The sequence below is a fragment of the Somniosus microcephalus genome, chromosome 17 (assembly GCF_052327205.1).
Source record: "Somniosus microcephalus isolate GS21.2 chromosome 17, FLI_Smic_1.0, whole genome shotgun sequence".
NCBI lineage: Eukaryota > Metazoa > Chordata > Chondrichthyes > Squaliformes > Somniosidae > Somniosus > Somniosus microcephalus.
The window spans coordinates 65,931,908-65,956,144 of record NC_141003.1 but is presented as its reverse complement, the minus strand read 5'-3'; positions in this window follow the sequence as shown (position 1 = coordinate 65,956,144).

The following is a 24,237-nucleotide window of genomic DNA, read 5'->3' as shown; positions in this document are numbered from 1 at the left end:
TGCACATTGCATTTTGCAGATGATCATAAGTCCATATGATGTAGCTTCAGAATCATTATCAGCGACTTATGCAATGTCAGTGAGAGAGATGGAAAACTATTCTGTCACCAGCTTACGGGGATGCACCTGTCTGTCCTTCCCCAACTTCCGCATCTGTATCAGCCCCGACAATCTCCAGGACGGCTTCCTCCCAAGGGGTATGCTGGGCCAATGAGGGTGGCCCTCCTCCTGTCCTGGCTCGCTCTCTCCTGTTGTGAGCTCTCTTCTCCTGCAATGAGGGAGACAAGTGGAGGTTGAGTGAGAATGAAGGAGTGAGTGTAGAGATTGCATATCATAGATACTTAGAAGGAGACAAAGATGGAGTGAGGTTGCAAGACCAAGGGCTCTCCCTGTGTGTTGTCAGTTGTGTTCAAAGCATCAGAGTGAGAGGGAGTGTGAGGGCTGCATGGTCGAATAGTTAGGTGAATGTGAGCATAGAGAGAGAGGGAATGGCTAAGGGTGCATGGATGTGAGTGTCAAGTGGGATGTGGAGGAAGAGATTGCTAAAGCTGAGTGCTGGTGAGGAAAGGCAATGGGGATCAGATTGAGGGTGATGGAAACTTCATACTTACTTTTCCAGTGCGATGAAGATCATGGAATCTTTTCCTGCATTGCATCCAGGTGCGCCATGTGAGCCCCAAGGAGTTAACTTCCCCAGCCACCTGTAGCCATACAGCCTTCGTCTGACTGGGAGGCCTCTTCCTCCCTGAAGAAGGGAACAGGACCTCCCTGTGGGCCCTAGCCCCATCCAACAATGCCTGCAGTGATGCCTCATCAAATTTAGGCGCAGCTCCTGCCCTCCCGCTGGCCATTGTTCCTGCAGGCTCCTGTGCCATCATAAGGGGAACGCTTGGAAGCCTGCAGAGGAAGCAAGGCTTGCTGTGGACCTTAAATGCAGCAGCAATAATGACGTCATCGGAGGGGACTTGCAGTCATGAAAAACCCATTTGCAAAAGCTTCCCACGCGTTGGAAATCAATTGGCCAATTGAGTTAAAATTGCATCACTCTCACACATCCATTTAGATTCGTGTGGGAAGCACGAAATTCAGGGAACCCGACAATTGCCCGCACCTGAGTTAAAATCGACCCCGTTATCTCTGCAAGGGCAGAAAATGGCAGATAAATGTTTCAGATTGTAAGGAACCAGTAGGCAGGCTCTTTGATCAAGAATCACTTTAAAAAGCCCAGATTGTAAAACATATTTGCATGATGTCACCACGGAGATGAGATAATTCTTCAACAAAATTAGCTGTCCTGATGGAATATTTTTCCACAGCTTCCAGCACTTTTCGCTCAGTAGCTGCTCTTCAAATATTTTTGAACAACTGTTGGACAAATTTCAAAAGCTTAATGAGGTTAAAAGTTATATTGAGTGTGTTTTGTTAAAAAAAGAGAGGCTGTGTTTTGTTAAAAAAAGAGAGGCTGTGTGTGTCTGAGAGAGAATGAGAAAAAAATGACTTCTGATTACAAAAAGAAAATACTGCAGATGCTGGAAATCTGAAATAAAAACAAAAAATGCTAGAGAAACTCAGCAGGTCAGGCAGCATCTGTGAAGAGAGAAACAGAGTTAACGTTTCAGGTCGATGACCTTTCGTCAGAACTGGAAAAAAGCAGGAAATGGAACAGATTTTGAAGCAAGTGTAGAGGCTGGGAAAGGGGGGAGGGGATGAAAGAACAGAAGGGAAGGTCTGTGATAGGATAAACCTCTTGCATTGTTCCACGTAAGCTCAGCGTAAGCTCGAGGAACAGCACCCCATCTTTTGATTAGGCACTTTACAGCCTTCTGGACTCAACATAGAGTTCAACAATTTCAGATCATAACCTCGGCCCCTATCATATATATATATTTTTTATCCACACTCGTTGACTTTTTCCTTCTCTCCCACATGGCAGCTGTCCTTCATTCTGCCAGCGCAATTTACACTTCATCTAGAGCCATCCTTTGTTTCTTAACCTGTCCCATTACCATCTCCTTTTGCCTTGAATATCTCTTAATGTCTCTTAACCTCTTCCGCCTTCTATCCTATCACAGACCTTCCCTTTTGTTCTCTCATCCCCTCCCCCCATTTCCCAGCCTCTACACTTGCTTCAAAATCTGTTCCATTTCCTGCTTTTTTCCAGTTCTGACGAAAGGTCATCGACCTGAAACGTTAACTCTGTTTCTCTCTTCACAGATGCTGCCTGACCTGCTGAGTTTCTCCAGCATTTTCTGACTTCTGATTACACACTTGTAACTTTTGTTTTGTATGCTATACATTTTAGAAAGTGTATTAAGCTGAGAGAGAGAGAGAGAGGTTGTGAGAGACAGAGGCTGGACTGAGAGAGAATTTGGGGTAGACGCTCATTAGGCAGCCTCTAGTCCTGGAAAAGATGAGCAGCGCAGATGATTAATCCTCTCTAAGCGGGGAGGGAATTATTGAAGCACAGAAGCTTGCCTTGAAACATGAATTGGCAACTCCAGTGGAATTTTGTTTCACTTAATAGTTTGGGGAATACAAAAATGTTGAACATAACTAAATCCATATAAATCGTTCATCATGTATAACTGGCAAATCGCTTCAGCACGAACCTGCCTGTTATGTGCAGTGGGGACTGTATTTATCTCACCTGGACTTTATTGACAGTTAAAAAGATCAATGCTAATCACTTGCACCTGTGGGACAGGGAGAGTGATAGAGAGAACGAGACAGGGACCCAAAAAGACACTGGAGAAAAAGGCAGACAGGCAGTTTATTTCCTCATTCTAATTTACAAAGAATTACAGGGTACATAGAAATTACAGCAATCTGTGCCGGTGTTTATGCTCCACACCAGCCTCCTCTCACCCTACAAGTAGCAAATATTAGACAAATAAAAACACAGGAAGCTAATAACTTCTGTCACAACACTGTAAAATCAAATCGTAATAAAATAACATATAATTAGTAATGAGAAATGAGAAACAGAGTAAGGTAGCAAAGTGGCAGAATCTAAAGGCAACACCATTTGTGTGTGAGTAGTTTGCCATTATCCTTTTCACAAGCACTGATTTTAGGGTTTTATGTAAATAGAAATTCTTTGGACTGCACCAAGAATGTCTCCAACAAATCCTGGACTCTTAGTTCTGTATCATCCATGCACTGGTGCTTGGAACACATTAGGGGGAATTTGAACATAGGTGAGCAGTGGGAGTGGGGGGTTAAATGGGGAAAAATTGCAAGTGTGTCGGGAAGCTGGCTCCAACCTACCAACTTCTGGCTTTTACTTAGGCTGGACAAGGGGCGGGCAGCCAACCCGCTCCCAGGAGGCAGGTTGGTATGTAAATATGATAATGAGACTGGAAGCCTCGGCTTCGCTGCGGCTGGCCGGGGTTCCTGAGCCTCGGGAATCCCGGCAGCTGAAGCAAGGTGAGGACAGCCTCGGGGAGCACTCCTTGTGGGCTGGGAGGAGCAGGAGTGCTTCCCCCCAGCCCCCCAAGCTCACCACCATCAGACCCCCCGCCTAGGTTTGGACCTTCTTGTGATCGGACCCCCCTCCCCCTCCCCGGAGTCAGGGATCGGACCACGCCCAAGATCAGACACCTTCTCCCCGGGGTTGTGGATAGGACCAACGTTCCCTATAAGCTGTGTGGTCGCATGGCCGAGCAACTCTCTACCAGTCCCGCACAGCCCAGGACTGGCTTTTGCAATGTTAAAGATCAAGTCCCTTAAAGGGGCCATGCATCAAAAAAAATTACGGGGAACATTGGATAGGACCCCCCCCCCCCACCCAGAGCGGGCAGCCCCCCTTCCTGAATCGGACCCTCCCACCACCCGGGTCAAGGATCGGACCTACTGTGGCCTCTTCTCCAGCATGCCTGCCCGACTGGAAGCCAGCCTGTCAATCAGGCTGACTTCTGGGCGGGAAACCTGTGGGTCAAAACATTTAAATTCCCCCCATTATGTTCACAATTTGACACTTTGGGTGAGAAATTCATTATAGCCCAGGAATGGGCGGTATCATTAGAAAAGTTGGAGAATTAGCGCCAGGCACTAATGCTTTAGACTACATGCAAAATTCGTGCTCACTGCTCAAAGAAATGATTGGAGTGCTAATTCAAGTCTTTATGCCCAAGCTCATTGGCATTGCACTCAAAGGGTGGACCAATATCAGGTGCAGTCTAATTGCAAGTCATGATTGCCACAGGCTTTTTACAGTTCTTAAAGGGGAGGTTCATTGATGCTGCAGAACCTCATTCCCAGCATTGTCAGGGAGAATGAGCCAGAGGACTGAAGCAACTGTACTCATGGCAGATCCACACCTCAGGGAGAGCCTGCAGATTCTGCAGTCAAGCATTGGAGGCGTTGGTGTTGGCTGTGGAGAGACGGAGGGCGGTGCTCTACCCGACAAGTGGCAGGAGGTCCTCGCTGCAAGTTTTCCACACCATGTGAAGGGAGGAAGCGCAGCACGTCTCGGGCAGCACTGCGGTCCCCAGGACCCACACACAGTGCAGGAAGAAATTTAACAACCTCACTTGGATGGTCAGGGTGAGTAAATGCTTCAACAAATGCTACATACCACCATCTGAACCACAGTCTGCACACACTACCCACAGCACCATACCCCCAGCACTCACCCACCAACAATTTCGACCTACCACAAATACAGTTGTACTAGAGGATTTACAACCACTTCTATTAATGTTTTGAGGCACAAGAGGCTACAAAAACTTACGGTCAGAATTACCATCTTCCACAGGAGAAAAGGGCGGGAAAATCATGCACAGTTTGGTCACCAGCTTTTTAAATAAAAATGTAACCAAAACAAACAAGAATTGGTGTTCAGTAAGCATTACCTTGGCTACCCGATATTCATCTCTTAATTGTTATTGGCAGCAGTTCTTACAAATAACACAACAACTTGCATTTATATAGTGCCTCAAACTTAGAAAAATATTCCAAGTTGCTTCACAGATGCGTAATCAGACAAATATTGACAGAGCTAAAGAAGGACTAAGCGTTTGGTCAAAGAGGTCGGTTTTAAGGAGTGTCTTAAATGAGGAGACTGAGGCAGAGAGGTTTAGGAAGGGAATTCCAATGCTAAGGGCCTAGATGGCTGAGGGCATATCCGCCAATGGTGGGGTGAAGGGAGTGGGGGATACATGGGGGGGCTAGAGTTGGAGGAACACAGTTTGCAGAGGGTTGTAATAGGTTATAGGGATAGGGAGGGGCAAGAACATGAAAAGTTTTGAACGCGAGGATGAGCATTTTAAATTTGAGAAATTGGTGGACCATCAGGCAATGTCAATGAGTACAAGGGTGATGGGTGAGCAGGACCTGGTGCGGGTTAGGGTACGGGCAGCAGAGTTTTGAATGAACTGAGGATTATGGACCCTGGAAGGTCGATGAGCAATTTACCCTTACCCTTGTGGAAAGATACGTGAAGTGAGGGGAGGAGAGAAGCTGGCTAAAGGTGATGGGGCCTCTCTAGCCTCTCGCCAATCACCCTTGGGTGTACATGGGCATTTTAGCCCAGCAATACAGCATTTTATTATAGACTGTGTACAGGAGTGTTATATCCAGTAACACACAGTGGCCTAGAAATTGGGTTGAGGCGCCAAAGTGGCGCCAAGTTCGCCTGGGTGCTGATTTTTGCGCAGCGTTCGGAGCATTAGCGAACATCAGAAATTCAGTTTCAGCGCCCCTAGAGGGAGACGGGGCGAGGTTCGAGGCGCTCCGCGTCCCTCTTAGGACGCTGAAACTGAATATCGCAGCGCAACGTGCCGCAGCACTGAAGGCCTCCCTCCCATTGTTAATGGGGAGGGGCCTGCAACAGCGCGATCCCCGATCGTGAGTACCGGCACCGAGGAGAAGTGCCGGGCTCTCGGGAAACAGCCGGCAATGCCGCGGGGGGTGGGGGGGAGGGGTCAGGAGGCTGAGGACAGAGGTGCTGGCAGGCGGCTGCCCCGCACCTCCACCTTAACTTGCGCCACTGCCGGCACAGCAAGGCCCCGTGAACCGGGCGCGGGTAGCGAACGGCGCTACAGCGGCGTTCGCTACCAAATATCGCGATCGGGGCGCTGCGCACACCGATGACGTCATCGGTGGCAGCGCAGCGCAACAGGCTAACGCCACCATTAGCGCCCCCGCTGAATATCATGGGAGGCGCGGCCAGTGGCGCTTCAGCCACTGACTGCCCTCTTTAGGCGCTAATAGGTGACGCGACATACCCAATTTCTCCGTGTTATATGATACATATACAGGAGTGTTACAACTAGTCGTCGTCGTACGTGTCTTCACACTGTTCCCTTTGGGGAACTGTATGAAGTGGTGGAAGGATTTCTGGCCGTGATTAACACTCCTTCCGTGACCGTAACCATCTTCGTACCAGCCATTAGGGTGGTTAGTCCTATGGCGGGAGGGTTTTACGGGCTCCCACAACCCATACGAGGGGGGGGACCACCCACACCCACGGACGCAAGTATCCCGCTGGATGTCAACCCAGAATTTAGAGCCGGAGCTCCGACTCCACTTGCCAGGACTGTCTGGAGCGGGGTTCGAAACCCTACGCCTTCTGGCCCAGCGGCGGGGATGCTACCGCTGCGCCAAAGGCCCACTCCGGTTACAACTAGTAACAGTGTGTAATTATTATAATATATACAGGAGTGTTACACCCAGTAATACACAGTGTGTAATTATGTAATAAATATGCAGGAGCATTACACCCAGTAACTGATGATGACCTATGCCATCTCATTGTGATGGTTGGTGTTGTAGATGATATCACAAAGTTTGCTAGCCAAGAACTGAGTTACTGCTATGTTCCACTCAGACAGTGAACTCGGACACAGGAGCCAAGGATGAACCTAATTGCCTCGGACATTGCTAGCATTGGTGCTGTTCTCCATCGTCATTACTGACAGCACTTGCATTTCCCACAGGTAAGAAGAGTCTGTTGTGTAAGATTAAAATACAGAAAAATAATTGTTGTGGGGCAAACACTGTCCTTTCACCCAGGTTCAAATTGAGCACAGACAAGGGTTGAAAATTTTCTTTCTCAGGTGATGTGCAAGTAAAACACAGGCTAAATACAGAGTAAAGCTCCTTCTACACTGTCCCATCAAACATTCCCAGGGCAGGTACAACACGGGTTAGATACAGAGTAAAGCTCCCTCTACAACGTCTCATCAAACACTCCCAGGGCAAGTACAGCACAGGTTAGATACAGAGTAAAGCTCCCTCTACACTGTCCCATCAAACACTCCCAGGGCAGGTACAGCATGGGTTAGATACAGAGTAAAGTTCCCTCTACACTGTCCCATCAAACACTCCCAGGGCAGGTACAGCACAGGTTAGATACAGAGTAAAGTTCCCTCTACACTGTCCCATCAAACACTCCCAGGGCAGGTACAGCATGGGTTAGATACAGAGTAAAGCTCCCTCTACACTGTCCCATCAAACACTCCCAGGGCAGGTACAGCACAGGTTAGATACAGAGTAATGGCTCGAATTTCCCAGGGGAATGGAGGCGTGTGGGGTGTTAAAATTGCAGAATCGGGGGGCATGAAACTTTCCCGCCCCCAACCCACCTTCATGCCCGTTTCCCAGGAGGAGGGTACCCGACCTGTGCTGGGAGCCGCCTCCCCAAGGCGGGAAGGGGATTAGTACCAATTAACTGCCTGTTAACAGGTAGTTAACAGGCAGTTTTTGGCCTAATCCCTATTTTTATCCCTGAAGTGTGGGCTTCCCGACGGCTCCAAACCATGCCAAGTTAGCAAGGCGGACCGTTGGACTGAAGGGCTTGGAGGGTTCGAAATGTCCAGTGTTCAGGTGAGTAATGGGTGCATGAGTGCAGAGGTAAGTGTGTTTGGTGTGTGTAAAGTGTTTAAATAAGTTTTACATACCTTTACTTACTAATGCAGGCTTCCTTCCTTCAGGTCTCGGGAGTCCCTCATCTCACCGTCACAGAAAGCAGAATGGCCGCGAGCTGTCAAAAGTTGCAGCCTCTGCTTTCTGTTCTGGAGAGATTTCTAACTGAGTCTGTGGAAAAGGACTCAAGTTAGAAGTCAGATTGTCAGTGTTTGACAGCTTCACAGAGCTGTCAAATGCTGATATTTCATCTGTCAAAAGCTCTTGACAGATGAAATGTCAATCCCTGACATCACCTGTAACCGGGTGTCTCTTAATTGGCCTGCTGAGCCCACTGAGCGGGCTCAACAAGGTCAATCAAGGGAAAATCGCGTGGGTTGGCCACAAATTGATGGAGGTGGGACTACAACCCAAAAAGTGGGAGTCCCGCCTCCATCACGTCCTCATTGACAAAATCCAGCCCTCTACACTATCCTATCAAACACTCCCAGGGCACTTACAGCATGGGTTAGATACAGAGTAAAGCTCTCTCTACACTGCCCCATCAAACACTCCCAGGGCAGGTACAGCATGGGTTAGATACAGAGTAAAGCTCTCTCTACAATGTCCCATAACACACTCCCAGGGCAGGTACAGCACGGGTTAGATACAGAGTAAAGCTCCCTCTACACTGTCCCATCAAACACTCCCAGGGCAGGTACAGCACGGGCTAGATACAGAGCTCCTTCTACACTGTCCCATTGACATATCTTCACCCCTACCCCTCAGAAGAGTGCCTCCTACTGCACCACTGTGAGTTTTTCATTCCTCACACCAGCCAGTCTTGCGAGCTCTCTGACTGAGACTGACAATTTAGTGCTAGTTGCTGCCCATTTTATGCTGTGGAGCTTTGCCCAAAATGAACTGGATTGAGACAACCTCAGACTCCAATCAGTGTGGGCTAGATTGAAACCAAGGCATCAGAGATAAAAGGATAATGGCCTAACCCACTGAACCATCCAGTCCCTGGTGAAGTGTCCTCACATTTTAAATATAAAGATAAACTCTATGACCTTGTGGTCCAGGCTCTATGACCTTGTGGTCCAGGCCCACTGACCTCTGATCCCCAATTCCTGTTGTGCTCTTGCACTGTTCACTGGAATCACTATCCCAGGAGCATGAATTGGGAAAACGTGCTCTGTGGTATTTAATTTTCAAAACAAGTAACTGCGGGAGAGGAGAGAAAATTGGGGGAGGGACATTCAGGGGATTTCTAACATAGTATAGAGCTGAGAGTGATAATTGAAATTGGCTGAACCAGAGATCTCAGAATTCCCTGAAGTTGCAAGGCCCCTAAGAGTTAATTTACCATCCAGCAGTCCCTGAATGAAACTGAGGTGTTTTTGATGTGTTCTCTCCATTTGCTAACAGTAACATTACTGTCACAATTCCGATACAATTGCAGGCAGCATTGGCACTGAAGGCTTAAACCTTAAACTCTTGTTGTTTCAGGCGGTCAGTGAGGCCCACGGAAGCTCAGAGACGAAGACTTGAAGAAGATCATTGTATTCGGATTCAGTGTTTGAAGAAAGGTCTAGTGCCAGGGCCCAGCGCCCACAATGGCCACTGCCGATTAGGGAGTGAAATGACAGAGACAACAGGAGTTAAAAAAGAGAAGGAGTGACATGGAACTGGAAGTTGGTGTTTGGGAGCATATGGGAGTGAGTGAAGAGCAGAATAGCAACAACACTGGGAGTACGAGAGTGAGTGAACAGCATAGAGAAGACAACACCAGGAGTACGAGACTGAGTGAACAAAAGTACAGCATCAACACTGGGAGCACGAGACTGAGTGAAGAGTGTATGGAAGATGACGCTGAAAACCCTGCCAAAGAAACAGAACACGTGCTAATTGAGAATTCGATTAGGAAAGTTATCATGGCGCTTTCCCCTCTGGTGGAGAGCGCATGGTCTGTCAATCTGATCAGCACATTGCTGTGTGCTGCACTATCCTGCTTCTGGCCAGTCAGCAGGTTTTTGAACAACAGGTCATTGATCAGTGAAGAAAGTTGCAACATATGATTAAACGCAACTCATACAATAAATAGCACAATACAGCCATACACATCTTTGGCCGTTACTTTAGAATGAATACAATTGAGTTTTCAATATTCTCCCAGTCTGCTAATCGAGGGGTTCGGATGGTTTATATATAGAAATAACAAATACCTGGCAGTGAGTTACAGGCTGGAATCTAATCGAGTGGTTCAGGGGTTTTATATATAAAATAATAACATACCCAGGAGTGAGTTACAGATTGGACTCTAATCGAGAGGTTTCGGTGATTTATATATAGAATAACATACCCGGGAGTGAGTTATAAGCTGGAATCGAATTGAGTGGTTCGGGGGGCTTATATATAAAATAACAGATACCCGGGAGTGAGTTACAGATTGGAATCTAATCGAGGGATTCGGGTGGCTTATATATAGAATAACAGATACCCAAGAATGAGTTACAGGCTGGAATCTAATCGAGTGGTTCGGGGGTTTTATATATAAAATAACATACCCAGGAGTGAGTTACAGATTGGACTCAGAGAGGTTTAGGTGATTTATATATAGAATAACAGATACCCGGGAGTGAGTTATAAGCTGGAATCAAATTGAGTGGTTCGGGTGGCTTATATATAGAATAACAGATACCCAAGAGTGAGTTACAGGCTGGAATCTAATCGAGGGGTTTGGGGGATTTATATATAGAATAACAGATACCCAGGAGTGAGTTACAGGCTGGAATTTAATCGAGGGGTTTAGGTGGTTTATATATAGAATAACAGATACCCAAGAGTGAGTTACAGGCTGGGTTCTAATTGAAATGTTTGGGAGGTATATATATAGAATAACAGATATCTGAAGTGTAGTCATTGTTGTAATGTAGGAAAAGCAGAAGCCAATCTGTGCACAGCAAAGTCCCTTAAACATCAATGAGATAATGGCCAGATAATCTGTTTTGGTGATGTTGGTTGAGAGATAAACATTGGCCAGGACTCCAGGGAGAACTCTCCTGCTCTTCTTCAAAATAGTGGCATGAGATCTTTTTCATCTACCTGAGAGGGCAGATAGGGCCTCAGTTTAACGTCGCAGTCTGAAAGACGGCACCTTCGACAGTGCAGCACTCCCTCAGTACTGCACTGGGAGTGTCAGGCTAGATTTAGCTCTCAAGTCTCTTGAGTGGGACTTGACACCCACAACCTTCTGACTCTGAGGCATGGCTGACACCTACTGAGACTAGCCTGAATTATTGGTTTGTATTATGGTGAATGAAGTAGATGAGTAGGGTCATGATGAGCAGGAGTTAAATACTCAGCTATAGTTTCAGTAGACTGCTGGGATATCCCCAACTCCATAGCTGCCTCTTGCTTTCCAGCAAAACAATCATAGGTGAACTGTGAAGTGAGAATGATAAATACAGCCAAAATGGGAGGCAAAGAAATAAGAGGGTAAAAGGGGATAGAAATGAAGGAACAGGACTATATTAATGCCACTTGGCTGTGTTGTGTGGCCTGTATGATGGTACTACCTGCAAACTATTAGCCAGATTTATATCACTAAAAGTTGCGACGCGGGTTAATAAGGCTATAAAAAAAGCAAACAAAGCACTGGGGTTCATTTCTAGATGGACGGAATTGAAAAGCAGAGAAGTGATGTTAAACTTGTATCGAACCTTGATTAGGCCACACTGGAGTACTTTGCACAGTTCTAGTCTTCATCATATTATAAAAAGGATATAGCAGCACCAGAGATGGTGCAAAAAAGGTTCACAAGGATGATACCAGAAATGAGAGGTTAGAACTATCAGGAAAGACTGAACAAGCTGGGGTTCTTTTCTCTAGAAAAAGAGAAGGCTGAGGGGTGAGAGGTAATAGAGGTCTTTAAGATTATGAAGGGGTTCGATAGGGTAGACATAGAGAAGATGTTTCCGCTTGTGTGGCCGACCAAAATGATGGTCACTAATAAATCCAATAGGGAATTCAGGAGAAACGTCTTTACCCAGAGAGTGGTGAGAATGTGGAAGTCACTACCACAGGGAGTGGTTGAGGAGAAGAGGGGTGGGAGGAGACTTGTGTGGAGCATAAACGCCAGCATGGACCATGTATTGATTTCTATGTGGGTTCAATGACGACACATTGATGATGTCTTTTAATCTAAAGCTTGTTCATCTAAGTTAACAGCATTACAGGGGACACCATCTTAGAGATCCATCTAAAACCGAAACTGAAACTAAACTCTCTCTCTCACATGCCCTCTGCTGGTCGGGCATAAATAATCAAACAGGCAAATATGCTGGTAAGGCATAATAATCAAACAGGCAAATACCATCACTATTTGCTGATATCATTACATCTCCCTTTCTTAAAACAAAAGTATTTTACTTTTATCTAACAACATGTTTTCTTTGTATTACTCTGCATTTTAACTGTAACACTTAATGAACTTACATTATCATTATCATGATCAAGGTTTTTTAACCTTGTTTTGTGTGTTCACATGAAATATGTAAATACACCAGAACTTGAAGAAAGAATAAGATAACATTACTTCCTTCTATAACAAGAGTCCTTAAATTTGCTCAATGAGTCTCTCAGGAGGCTTCACGTGTCTTGAGGATTTTCTGATTGATTGTCCTTGAATCTGAGTTGTTGCCTCAGATGATGATTTCTCAGCTGTGTGATCAGGTTGTTCAACAGTATCAGTCTTTTGACCTGCTGTGTGATCAAGTTGTTCAACAGTATCAGTCTTTTGACTTGCTGTGGCTGGTCCAATGAGAAGATCCCGACGATTTCTTCGCAGAACAGCACCCTCATCTGTCTGAATGGTGTATGATCTTGGTTGAACTTCACTCAGGACAGTTCCCTTCTGAGTCCATATGTTTGTTTTGTCTTTGAACCTTACTTGGTCACCAGTGTGGAGTTCAGGTAGGTTTTGTGTTCCTCTATCATAGTAGTACTTTTGCTTTTCTTTCTGTTCTTTGAACTTCCTCACTTTCTCCCCCTCTTTTGTTTTCAGGAGGTTCTCCGGGATGGGTAGGTTTGACCTTAGCAGATGTCCCATAAGGAGTTGGGCTGGTGACATACCACACTCGAGCGGCGTTGTGCGGTATACAAGCATGCTCTGGTAGAAGTCAGTTCCACTGTCTTTTGCCTTGTACATCAGTCTTTTCACTGTCTGGACCGATTTTTCCACTAGTCCATTGGACTGTGGAAAGTGAGGACTTGATGTTGTGTGGACAAAGTCCCACTCTTTGGCAAAGTGTCGGAAACTTGCATTGTAAAACTGGGGTCTGTTGTCTGTGAAGACCTCGCTTGCCACGCCATGTCTGGAGAATATGGCTTTCATACATGTTATCACAGCATCTGCAGTGGTGGTGTACAGTCTACAAACCTCTGGATACAGGGAGTAATAGTCTGTGACTACAAGATAGTCCTTCCCTTGACATATGAATAGGTCAGCGCCTACCTTCTGGTAAGGTCTGTCTGGCGCTGGGTGTGGCTTTAGTGGTTCTACTGGATTGCTTGCTCGATATTTCAGGCATATTGTGCAGTTTGACACCTCATTTGTCACATCTTGGTTGATTCGTGGCCAGTACATCACCTCTCGTGCTCTTTTCTTACACTTTTCGATTCCCAGATGTCCTCCATGGATCCTTTTTAGCATCTCTTTTCTCAGACTCTTTGGGATAACTATTTTACTTCCTTTGTAGATGATGTCTTCGACCAGTGATAGTTCCGTCCTGCAGTTCCAGTACTCTGCCATGTCAGGTGAGCAGTCTTGCTTCATGTTGGGCCATCCATCCAAGATGCTTTTCCTCAGTCGTCTCATTGTTTCATCTTTGTTTGTCTCTATCTTTATGAGCTCCATTTTTGCATCTGCTATGGGCAGTGCACTTGTGATCATGTCCACGTAGGCGTTCACTTTTTCATCCATTTTGGTGTTTGCGGGCTCACTTGGGTCAACAGCTCTGGACAACGTGTCTGCTGTATACATCACCTTACCCGGTGTGTACGCAACATTCAGTGTATAGCGTTGCAGCCTGATAATCATTCTTTGTATTCTAAGTGGACACCCATTTAGTGGCTTTTGGAACAATGCAATCAAGGGCTTATGGTCAGTCTCTACACTGATTGCTTGTCCTGACACAAACTGGTGAAATCTTTCACAGGCGTATGTGATGCTGAGCAGCTCCTTTTCTATTTGAGCATATCGCGTCTCCGCGTCTGTCATTGAGCGCGATGCATATGCAATAGGTTGCCAGTAATCATATTTTTGCAGAAGAACGGCACCGAGCCCACTCTGTGATGCATCTGATGATATCTTGATGGGTCTCGCTGGGTCATAAAACCTCAGAACTGGCTCCTCTGTGAGCAGTTTCTTTAGATTGCTCCATGACTTCTCATGCTCATGATTCCATTCCCATTCTATGTTCTTTTCAGTTAGTCATCTCAGTGGCGCCATCTTTTCTGAGAGGTTGGATATGAATTTATCCATGTAGTTGATCATTCCATTAAACCTCTGCATGTCCTTTTTGCATTGTGGCTTCGGCATATTCTCAATGGCGGACACCTTTCTGGGATCTGGTCTGATGCCCTCACCGCTAAGGATATCTCCCACGAATGTCAGTTCTGTCACCCCGAGCTGGCATTTCTCTCTATTCAGCTTCAGGTTTGTTTTCCTTGTTGCTTCCAGCACTTTTTTCAGTCTCTCGTCATGCTCAGTTCTCGTGGTTCCCCATACTATGATGTCATCCATTGATGTATCAACTCCCTCCAGGTGCTCATAGATCATATGGATCGTTTTGTGATACACTTCAGGAGCTGAGGCAATGCCAAATGGTAACCTTAGGAATCTGTATCTGCCAAATGGATTGTTGAACGTGCACAGTCTTGAACTTGCCTCGTCCAGTTTCATCTGCCAAAATCCTGATGATGCATCTAACTTGCTGAAATACTTTGCATTTGCAAACTGTGACATGATTTCCTCACGTGTAGGAAGCTTGAAGTGCTCTCTCTTTATTGCTCTGTTTAGATCTCTTGGATCCAGGCAAATTCTGAGCTTTCCATTCTTTTTGTCCACAACGACGAGGGAACTCACCCACTCAGTTGGCTCATCTATCTTCTGAATCACGTTCAGGCTTTCCATCCTGTCCAACTCTGCCTTCAGTTGCTTTTGAAGAGCAAACGGAACTTTTCTGCATGGATGTATGACCGTTGGCATACTTTTATCTACTCTGATCGTGTGTTCTCCTGGAAGGCAGCCTAGACCCTGAAATAGGTCGTTGTACTCTTTCATGAGTTCATCATAGACTGTCTCTCCTTCGCTTTCCACAATGAGGACTCTCTTTACTAGGTTCAGTCTCTCACAGGCTATTAAGCCTAGTATGGCCTGCACATCCTTTGGCACCACGATTAATGCTAGCGTGTGCTCTCTGTCCTTGTGTGTCACTTTGACAATGCATCTTCCTTTCACTGGTATATCAGTACCTGAGTATCCTGTCACTTTCACTTTTATTCCATGTATCTTTGGTCTGGGTTTAATTTTCTTAAAATCAGTCTCTGATATCACATTAACTTGTGCTCCAGTATCCAATTTAAATGGAATGTGTATGTCATTCACTTTTAGTGTCAACATCCAGTCTCTTTTTTCTTTTATGTTTTCAGACACAACATCCACATAGAACTCCTCTATCCCGCTTTCATCTACTGCATGGACCTTGCTTTGTTGCGCTTGGTTCTTACAGCAACGGGCATAATGGTTGTTTTTGTTGCAACTATTGCATGTTTTACCATATGCTGGACACTTTTTTGGTGGATGCTGTGTACCGCATCGACTACATGACTTTCGATTGTCCCTTTCATTTTTGTTCGCTGGCCACGCCTCTTTTTTCACATTGGCGCTCTTTTTGTTAAACAGTTTGTGTCCGTTCTTTCTCACTGCATCCACGTTGCAGCTACTGTCACTGAACAGCTCCTTTGCCTGCGAATTCACAATCTCTGTAGCCCTACACAGTGCTATGGCTTTTCCCAGGTCTAGATTTTGCTCTCTTAGCAGTCTTTCCCTTAGACCATTATCTGGAATACCACACACCAGTCTGTCTTTTATCAGCGAGTCTGTCAGTCCTCCAAATTCACACGTTTTGCTTCTGTTTTTCAGTTCAGTCACATACTGATCAATAGTCTCTCCTGTTTTCTGTACACATGTGAAAAATCTGTGCCTCTCAAACGTCACGTTACGTTTAGGTATGCAGTAGGCCTCAAACTGTTCCATTATTTTATCCAGCTTCATTTTGTCCCCATCAGCAGCGAATGTGAAGTTATTATACACCTCCAGCGCTTCATCACCCACGACATGTAAGAACACTGACGCTTTCATTTTATCACTTTTCTCGTCAGCTCCGATTGCTGCTAAATACAACTCCAAACGTTGTTTGAATCTCCTCCAATTTTCAGCCACATTACCTGTCAACTGAAGCTTCGCCGGTGGGTGTAATCCTACCATTTTTCACTTCGTTAGCTATTCTCCAAAGGTAAGTAACGATGTTCTCTTTTGGCTCGCTAATATGTGGAGAGCTGATTTCGCTGGGTAGCTTACTTGCCACTATCTCGTCGAGTTGCTAACTTCAGATTTTTCCTCTTCATCTCTTTCAATCACTTCTGACATCATGTATTGATTTCTATGTGGGTTCAATGACGACACATTGATGAAAGAGAATGTCTTTTAATCTAAAGCTTGTTCATCTAAGTTAACAGCATTACAGGAGACACCATCTTAGAGATCCATCTAAAACCGAAACTAAAACTAAACTCTCTCTCTCACATGTCCTCTGCTGGTCAGGCATAAATAATCAAACAGGCAAATATGCTGGTAAGGCATAATAATCAAACAGGCAAATACCATCACTATTTGCTGATATCATTACAGACCAGTTGGGCCGAATGGCCTGTTTCTGTGCTGTAGACTCGATGTAATTCTCTATGTAATACTTTTGATGTATTACGTGGATGCACCCCAAGTGCACAGCCGATGTGTGAGATGAGCCCAATATTACTGGCGCTGACTATACAGACTGTAAATATAAAGGGCTAAAAATTGAGTAGTGCCCCAATTGAGGCGCTAACTTCGCCGGGGCGCTAAAAGTAGCACCCCGGAAAAATTAGCGCCCCCGCGCCATTAATTGAGTGGTTGCGCCCCAAGAGGGAAGCGGGGCGCTACTGGAAGCGCCCCGTCTCCCTCTTGGGGCGCTGCGAGTGAAGATCGTGGCGCTACATGCCGCGGTATTGCAGGCCTTCCTCCCCTTCTTAAAGGGGAGGGGCCTTGTGCAGCGCGACCTGGGGCCCAGCTGGGCCCCCGGGGATCGGGAGTGCAGGCAAAAGAGCCCGGCACCCAAGAGAAGTGCCGGGCTCTTGGAGCACAGCCGGCACTCCGCGGTGGGGGGGGGGGTTCAGGAGGCCGGGGACGGGAGCGCAGGCAGGTGCTGGCAGGCGGCCAGCAACAAAAATGGCCGCCCCGCACCTCGCCTTTAAATTGCACCTCCCCAGCCGCAGGTATGCCCCCCTGACCCTGTCGGACATAGCGTCCAGCGGTAAAACAGGGGGCACTCCCGAAGATCGTGGCCGGGGCGTGAGCGGGGCACTGCGCACACCAATGACGTCATCGCCAGTGGCGCAGTGCCGCGGGGCGCTACCGGTTAGCACCACCACTAACCTCCCGCTGAATTTTGCGGGAGGCGTGGGCAGTGCCACACCCGGGTGCTAGTTGGTTTGCACCCCACTTAGCACCCTCTTAAGGCGCTAACGGGTGGCACTACCAACTGAATTTTTCCCCTAAACTCCCTCCGCGCTGAGAGTAACTATTAGAATGTCCTTGCCACAGTGAGGCACTCCCGATGTCTCAGTGTGCTGCCCAGTGCAGTACTGAGCCATTCGGACCATAAGATCCCAGGTTGGATCCCTGGTCTGTTCTCAGTTAGCGGGCCTCAGTTGAGCCAACCGTGCGAGCTCTACCAGTTGGCCTCAGTATCCTGAGGGTCGTACCAGGCATGGTACCATTAACGAAGATTATCCTAAGATCACTGCTCAACATTCCGGTTGAGATCAGCCATCTCTGCTTTGGCAAGGAAGTGTGAGGTCATCCACTTTGGATCCAAGAAAGACAAATCGGAGTATTTTCTAAATAGTCAGAAACTAGGAGCTGTGGAGGAGCAAAGAGATTTGGGTGTTCATGTTCACAAATCACTAAAAGCTGGACAGGTACAAAACCAAAAGGCTCTTGGAATGTTGGCCTTTATCTCGAAGGGGCTAGAATACAAAGTGGAAAAAATGATGCTTTAGTTGCACAAAGCCTTGGTCACATCCCATCTGAAATACTGTATTCAGTTCTGGGCACTGCACCTCCGGAAGGATATATTGGCCTTGGAGTGGGTACAGCGCAGATTCACCAGGGCTTAAAGGGTTAAATTATGAGGACAATTTGCATAAACTTGGCTTGAATTCCCTTGAGTTTAGAAAGTTGAGGGGTGATCCAATTAAGGTGTTTAAAATTATAAAAGGTTTTGATAGAGTAGATACAGAGAAACTATTTCCACTGGTGGGGGAATCAAGAACAAAAGGGCATCATCATAAAATCAGAGCGAGGCCGTTCAGGAGTGAATTCAGGAGGCACTTCTTCACACAAAGGGCAGTGGAAATCTGGAACTCTCTCCCTCAAAAGGCTGCAAATGTTGGGTGTCGATTGGCGCTTTCAATACTGAGATTGATAGATCTTTGTTGGGTAAGCTTTACTATATCTTCCATATTGTTGGAGTTAATGTAATTGGGTGATTCCAGATAGTCCTATGCTGACCTGCCCCTGGATATGATTCATCATTAGGCTTTGTGATTCAGGCCCAGAGCGCTGAAACTTAACATGGTGGTTTAATTCTCAGGCCCACTGTGAAGGGTTATAATCACCGGAGGCACCTTGAGAACTGCCTGTGAGTTGGGTGACCACTTGCCTGCTTCTGAACCAGATAGTCCAGTAATTAGCAACCAGACAGAAAAAAGGGTTCCGTGTTCATATTTGCACAACCGGACTGGGCTGTCTGGCGCATCCCGTGGCCTCTCCCAAGTAGAGCACCAACCAGAAAGAAAAGACTTGCATTTATTTAGCACCTTACACAACCTCAGGGTGTCCGAAAGCACTTTACAGCCAATGAAGCACTTTTGAAGTGTGTGGTAAACCACTGTAGTTCACTGTGTTCACGGTTGTTGTTGTTGTTGTTGTCGTTCACTCTTGTTTCACTGTTGTGCCTGACTATGCCTCAGCTGACTCCGCCCCTGGGCTACCGAGTATAAGAGCGGCCGCATGGCAGCTCCTGGCATTCGGTCGTCCACTAGAGGCATAGTCCTGATCTGTCTGAAGTGCAATTCAGTAGTTAATAAAAGCCTGTCGTTCTGAACTCTGCTCAGCCTTTTATTAGAATTGATAGCGCATCAATTTTATTAACTACTGAAAAAAAAAACGATGCTGCAGATTCTTAAGATCAAGTGCCTGGAACTCGACCCGCAAGAACCGGACTCGACTGCTAAGTTCTCGCACTGGCTGCACTGTTTTGAGTCCTTTCTGACTGCATCCGGCGAGACCGTCGCCGCCGATGCCGACAAGCTCAGGGTGCTGAACTCTAAAGTAAACCACCGAGCTTTTGCCCTTATCCGGGACGCTACGAGCTACCAGGGGGCTATCGACATCTTGAAGGAGCAATACGCACGCCCGGTCAACTATGTTTACGCAAGACATCTCCTGGGGTCTCGCAAACAACAGCCCGGGGAACCCACAGAAGCATACATACGGGCGCTGAAGGAACTCGGCCGAGCCTGCGAATGCAAGCAAGTAACAGCCACGGAACATACGGAGGAGCTCATCCGGGACGCCCTCGTGGCGGGCCTCAGGTCCACTCACACACGGCAGCGACTGCTGGAAAGTAGCGAGCTCGACCTGAAGAAGGCGATTTCACTCACCCTCTCGTTGGACGTAGCCCACCGGAACATGGAGGCCTACTCCCCGGACCGCGCGGCCGCCTCGTGGATGCCGCAGCCGCCGCCACCTTGGGACGCAGCGCCGCCACGGGCCCTGGCCTCAACTGCTGCAGCGATGTCCCGCCAGAGCCAGAAATGTTATTTCTGTGGCCAAACCAAACACCCCAGGGCACGCTGCCCGGCGAAAAACGCGGTCTGCTCTGCCTGCGGTAAGAAGGGACACTACGCTGGCGTCTGCAGAAGCCAGAAGACCCCTACCTCCAGCAGCGCCGCGTGCGATTCGTGGGAGCGGCCATCTTGCCTCCCTCCAGCCTCGTGGGGATCGGGATCGTCATGGGCGCCGCCATTTTGTCCTTCCTCTCCGACGCCGCCATCTTGTCTGCCATTCTGCCAACGGGCCCCCGACTCACCCACCGCCACCTCACCGGGGTTCTACAGCGACGCTACCGACTCCACAGCGGCCTCCATCACGCTGGATCAATCCAGACCCCATCAGCTAGCCAGGTCCACGATGGACATCCAGGTAAATGGCCGCGCCACAACTTGCCTTTTTGATTCCGGGAGCACGGAGAGCTTCATACACCCTGATACAGTACGGCGCTATTCTCTCTCGGTCCGGCCAACGCGCCATCGGATCTCCATGGCCTCGAAATCCCACTCAGCAGACGTCGGCGGCTACTGCGTAGTGACCCTCTCGGTGAAGGGCTCCGTATATAAAAATGTAAAGCTATTCGTCCTGCCACATCTCTGCGCTGCCGTTCTGCTAGGGTTGGACTTTCATTGTCACTTTAAGAGTGTCACCTTGACATACGGTGGACCTCTTCCCCCGCTCACTGTCTGCAACCAGCAGTTTTTAAATTGCCAGCCACGCCCCACCTGTAGTCTCTCCACCCTCAAAATCACCCCCCCCCCCCGTTCGCCAACCTCACCCGTGACTGCAAGTCTATCGCCACAAAGAGCAGGCGATACAGCACCGGGGACAGATCCTTCATAAGATCTGAGGTGACGCGGCTCCTGAAAGAGGGGATTATTGAGGATAGTACCAGCCCCTGGCGAGCCCAGGTGGTAGTCGTTAAGACTGGCAACAAGCAGCGCCTAGTCATCGACTACAGCCAGACTATCAACAAGTACACCCAGTTGGACGCATACCCCCTCCCCCGCATAGCCGACATGGTTAATAAGATAGCGCAATACCGCGTTTTCTCGACCATTGACCTCAAGGCAGCATACCACCAAATCCCTATCCGCCCTGAGGACCGCCAGTACACAGCTTTCGAGGCAAACGGCCGCCTTTTTCACTTCCTCAGGGTTCCTTTTGGCGTCACCAACGGTGTCTCCGTCTTCCAGAGGGAGATGGACCGGATGGTCGACGAGAATGCGTTACAGGCCACGTTTCCCTACCTGGACAACGTGACCATCTGCGGCCATGACCTGCAGGACCATGACGCCAATCTTGATAAGTTCCTCCGCACGGCCCAACTCCTAAACCTCACGTACAAGAAGGAAAAGTGCATATTCCGCACAGCCCGCCTCGCTATCCTTGGTTGCGTGGTGAAACACGGAGTCATCAGTCCTGACCCTGACCGGATGCGCCCGTTGATGGAACTTCCCCTGCCCCACTGTCTCAAGGCCCTCAAAAGGTGCCTGGGCTTCTTTTCCTATTACGCCCAGTGGGTCCCTCATTATGCGGACAAAGCCCGTCCACTTATCAAGTCCACTTCCTTCCCCCTGACGGCGGAGGCCCGCTTAGCCTTTCACCGTATAAAAGATGACATTGCCAAGGCCACCATGCACTCGGTAGACGAGTCCATCCCCTTCCAGGTGGAGAGCGATGCATCCGACTTTGCCCTGGCCGCTACCCTTAACCAGGCGGGAAGACCCGTGGCCTTCTTTTCACGAACCCTCCAGGGCTCCGAACTCAGACACTCCTCTGTGGAAAAAGAGGCCCAGGCCATTGTGGAGGCGGTGCGCCACTGGCGGCACTACCTGGCTGGAAAACGATTTACCCTGCTTACTGACCAGCGTTCAGTTGCTTTCATGTTCAACAACAAGCAGAGGGGTAAAATCAAAAATGACAAGATTTTGAGGTGGAGAATCGAACTTTCCACCTACAATTACGACATCTTGTACCGGCCAGGGAAACTCAACGAACCCTCAGATGCTCTATCGCGAGGCACATGCGCCACCGCGCAGATCGATAGACTACGGGGCCTCCACAACGACCTCTGCCACCTGGGGGTCACCAGGTTCTTCCATTTCATTAAGGGCCGCAACCTGCCTTACTCCATCGAGGAGGTCAGGACCATGACCAGGAGCTGCCCAGTCTGTGCAGAGTGCAAGCCGCGCTTCTATATGCCTGACAGAGCAAACCTGATCAAGGCCACCCGCCCCTTTGAGCGCCTGAGTGTCGACTTTAAAGGGCCCCTCCCCTCCTCTGACCGCAATGTGTACTTCCTCAACATAGTTGATGAGTACTCCCGTTTCCCTTTTGCCATCCCCTGCCCGGACATGACCACCGCTACGGTCATTAAATGCCTGCACAACCTCTTTGCTCTGTTCGGTTTTCCCAGCTACATTCATAGCGACCGGGGCTCGTCCTTCATGAGCGACGAACTCCGTCAGTACCTGCTCATGAGAGGTATTGCCTCAAGCCGGACCACCAGCTACAACCCCCGGGGGAACGGACAGGTTGAAAGAGAGAACGCGACGGTCTGGAAGGCGGCCCTCCTAGCCTTAAAATCTAGGGGCCTTCCGACCTCCCGTTGGCAGGATGTCCTACCCGATGCGCTCCACTCCATCCGGTCACTGCTGTGTACAGCCACCAACGCAACCCCCCATGAGCGAATGTTTGTTTTTCCCCGGAGGTCCACATCCGGTAACTCACTACCACACTGGCTGACGTCCCCAGGGCCCGTCCTGCTGAGGAAGCATGTAAGGTCCCACAAAACGGCTCCCCTGGTAGAGAAGGTTCACCTCCTCCATGCCAACCCCCAGTACGCCTACGTGGCATACCCGGACGGGCGGGAGGATACAGTCTCCATTAGAGATCTGGCACCCTCGGGGTCCACTGACCCGTCACCATTGCCCTCCACCACGACCCCCTCCGACACGGCCCAAAATTCAGTAGACCCAATTCTCACCCCTGTCCATTCCACCCCAGTAGACGGCATGCCGCGACCCCAGGACCAGCCGGAGTCCACTCGCCCACCCAACACCAAAGGGGACGATACGCCGGTGCTGGACCCCGCTCAAGACGCGTCGCGGGAAGCTGTACCATCGCAACCGTCGCCACGAAGATCTCGACGGCAAACGAGGCCGCCCGACAGACTCGCCTACTCGAACTTTTGATACACTTCACCCCGCCGGACTTAATTTTAAACGAGGGGTGAATGTGGTAAACCACTGTAGTTCACTGTGTTCACTGTTGTTGTTGTTGTTGTTGTTGTCGTTCACTCTTGTTTCACTGTTGTGCCTGACTACGCCTCAGCTGACTCCGCCCCTGGGCTACCGAGTATAAGAGCGGCCGCATGGCAGCTCCTGGCATTCGGTCGTCCACTAGAGGCATAGTCCTGATCTGTCTGAAGTGCAATTCAGTAGTTAATAAAAGCCTGTCGTTCTGAACTCTGCTCAGCCTTTTATTAGAATTGATAGCGCATCAAAGTGTAGTCATTTTTATAATGTAGAAAATGTGGCAGCCAATATGCGCACAGAAAGCTCCCACAAACAGCAATGTGATAATGACCAAGTAATCTGTTTTTGAGAGATGAATATTGGCCAGGATACCAGGGAGAACTCCACTGCTCTTCTTGGAATAGTGCCATGGGATCTTTTATGTCCACATAGAAGAGCAGACAGAGTCACAGTGTAACATCTCATGGCATCTCCGACAGTGGAGCACTCGGGACTGCACTGCAGTGTCAGCCTAGATTTCGTGCTCAAGCTTCTGGAGTGGGACTTGAACCTATAACCTTCTGACTCAGAGGTGAGAGTGCTGCCAACTGAGCCATGGCTGACACCTAGGACCAACTTGAGGGCAATCTTGTGCCATTGGCCCAAGCCTGCTAAGGATCTGGTAACCAACGTGGAGCTCATTCCCAGGTAACTTATCATGGCTGTGATCTTCCCATCTTGCTGATCACTCTCACACTGGTTCTCCAATTTAAACTTTTGGGAATTTTCTGCTCATCAAGGTGAGGGATATTCGCAGTGTGGAATGAGACATGTTCCAATTCAAACGCCCGCTCTCAGCCAACTATTGCACCTTTGTGGCAATTTTACATATCCCACACGAACCATCCGGCGGCCTTTAAAAAAAATTCAGTC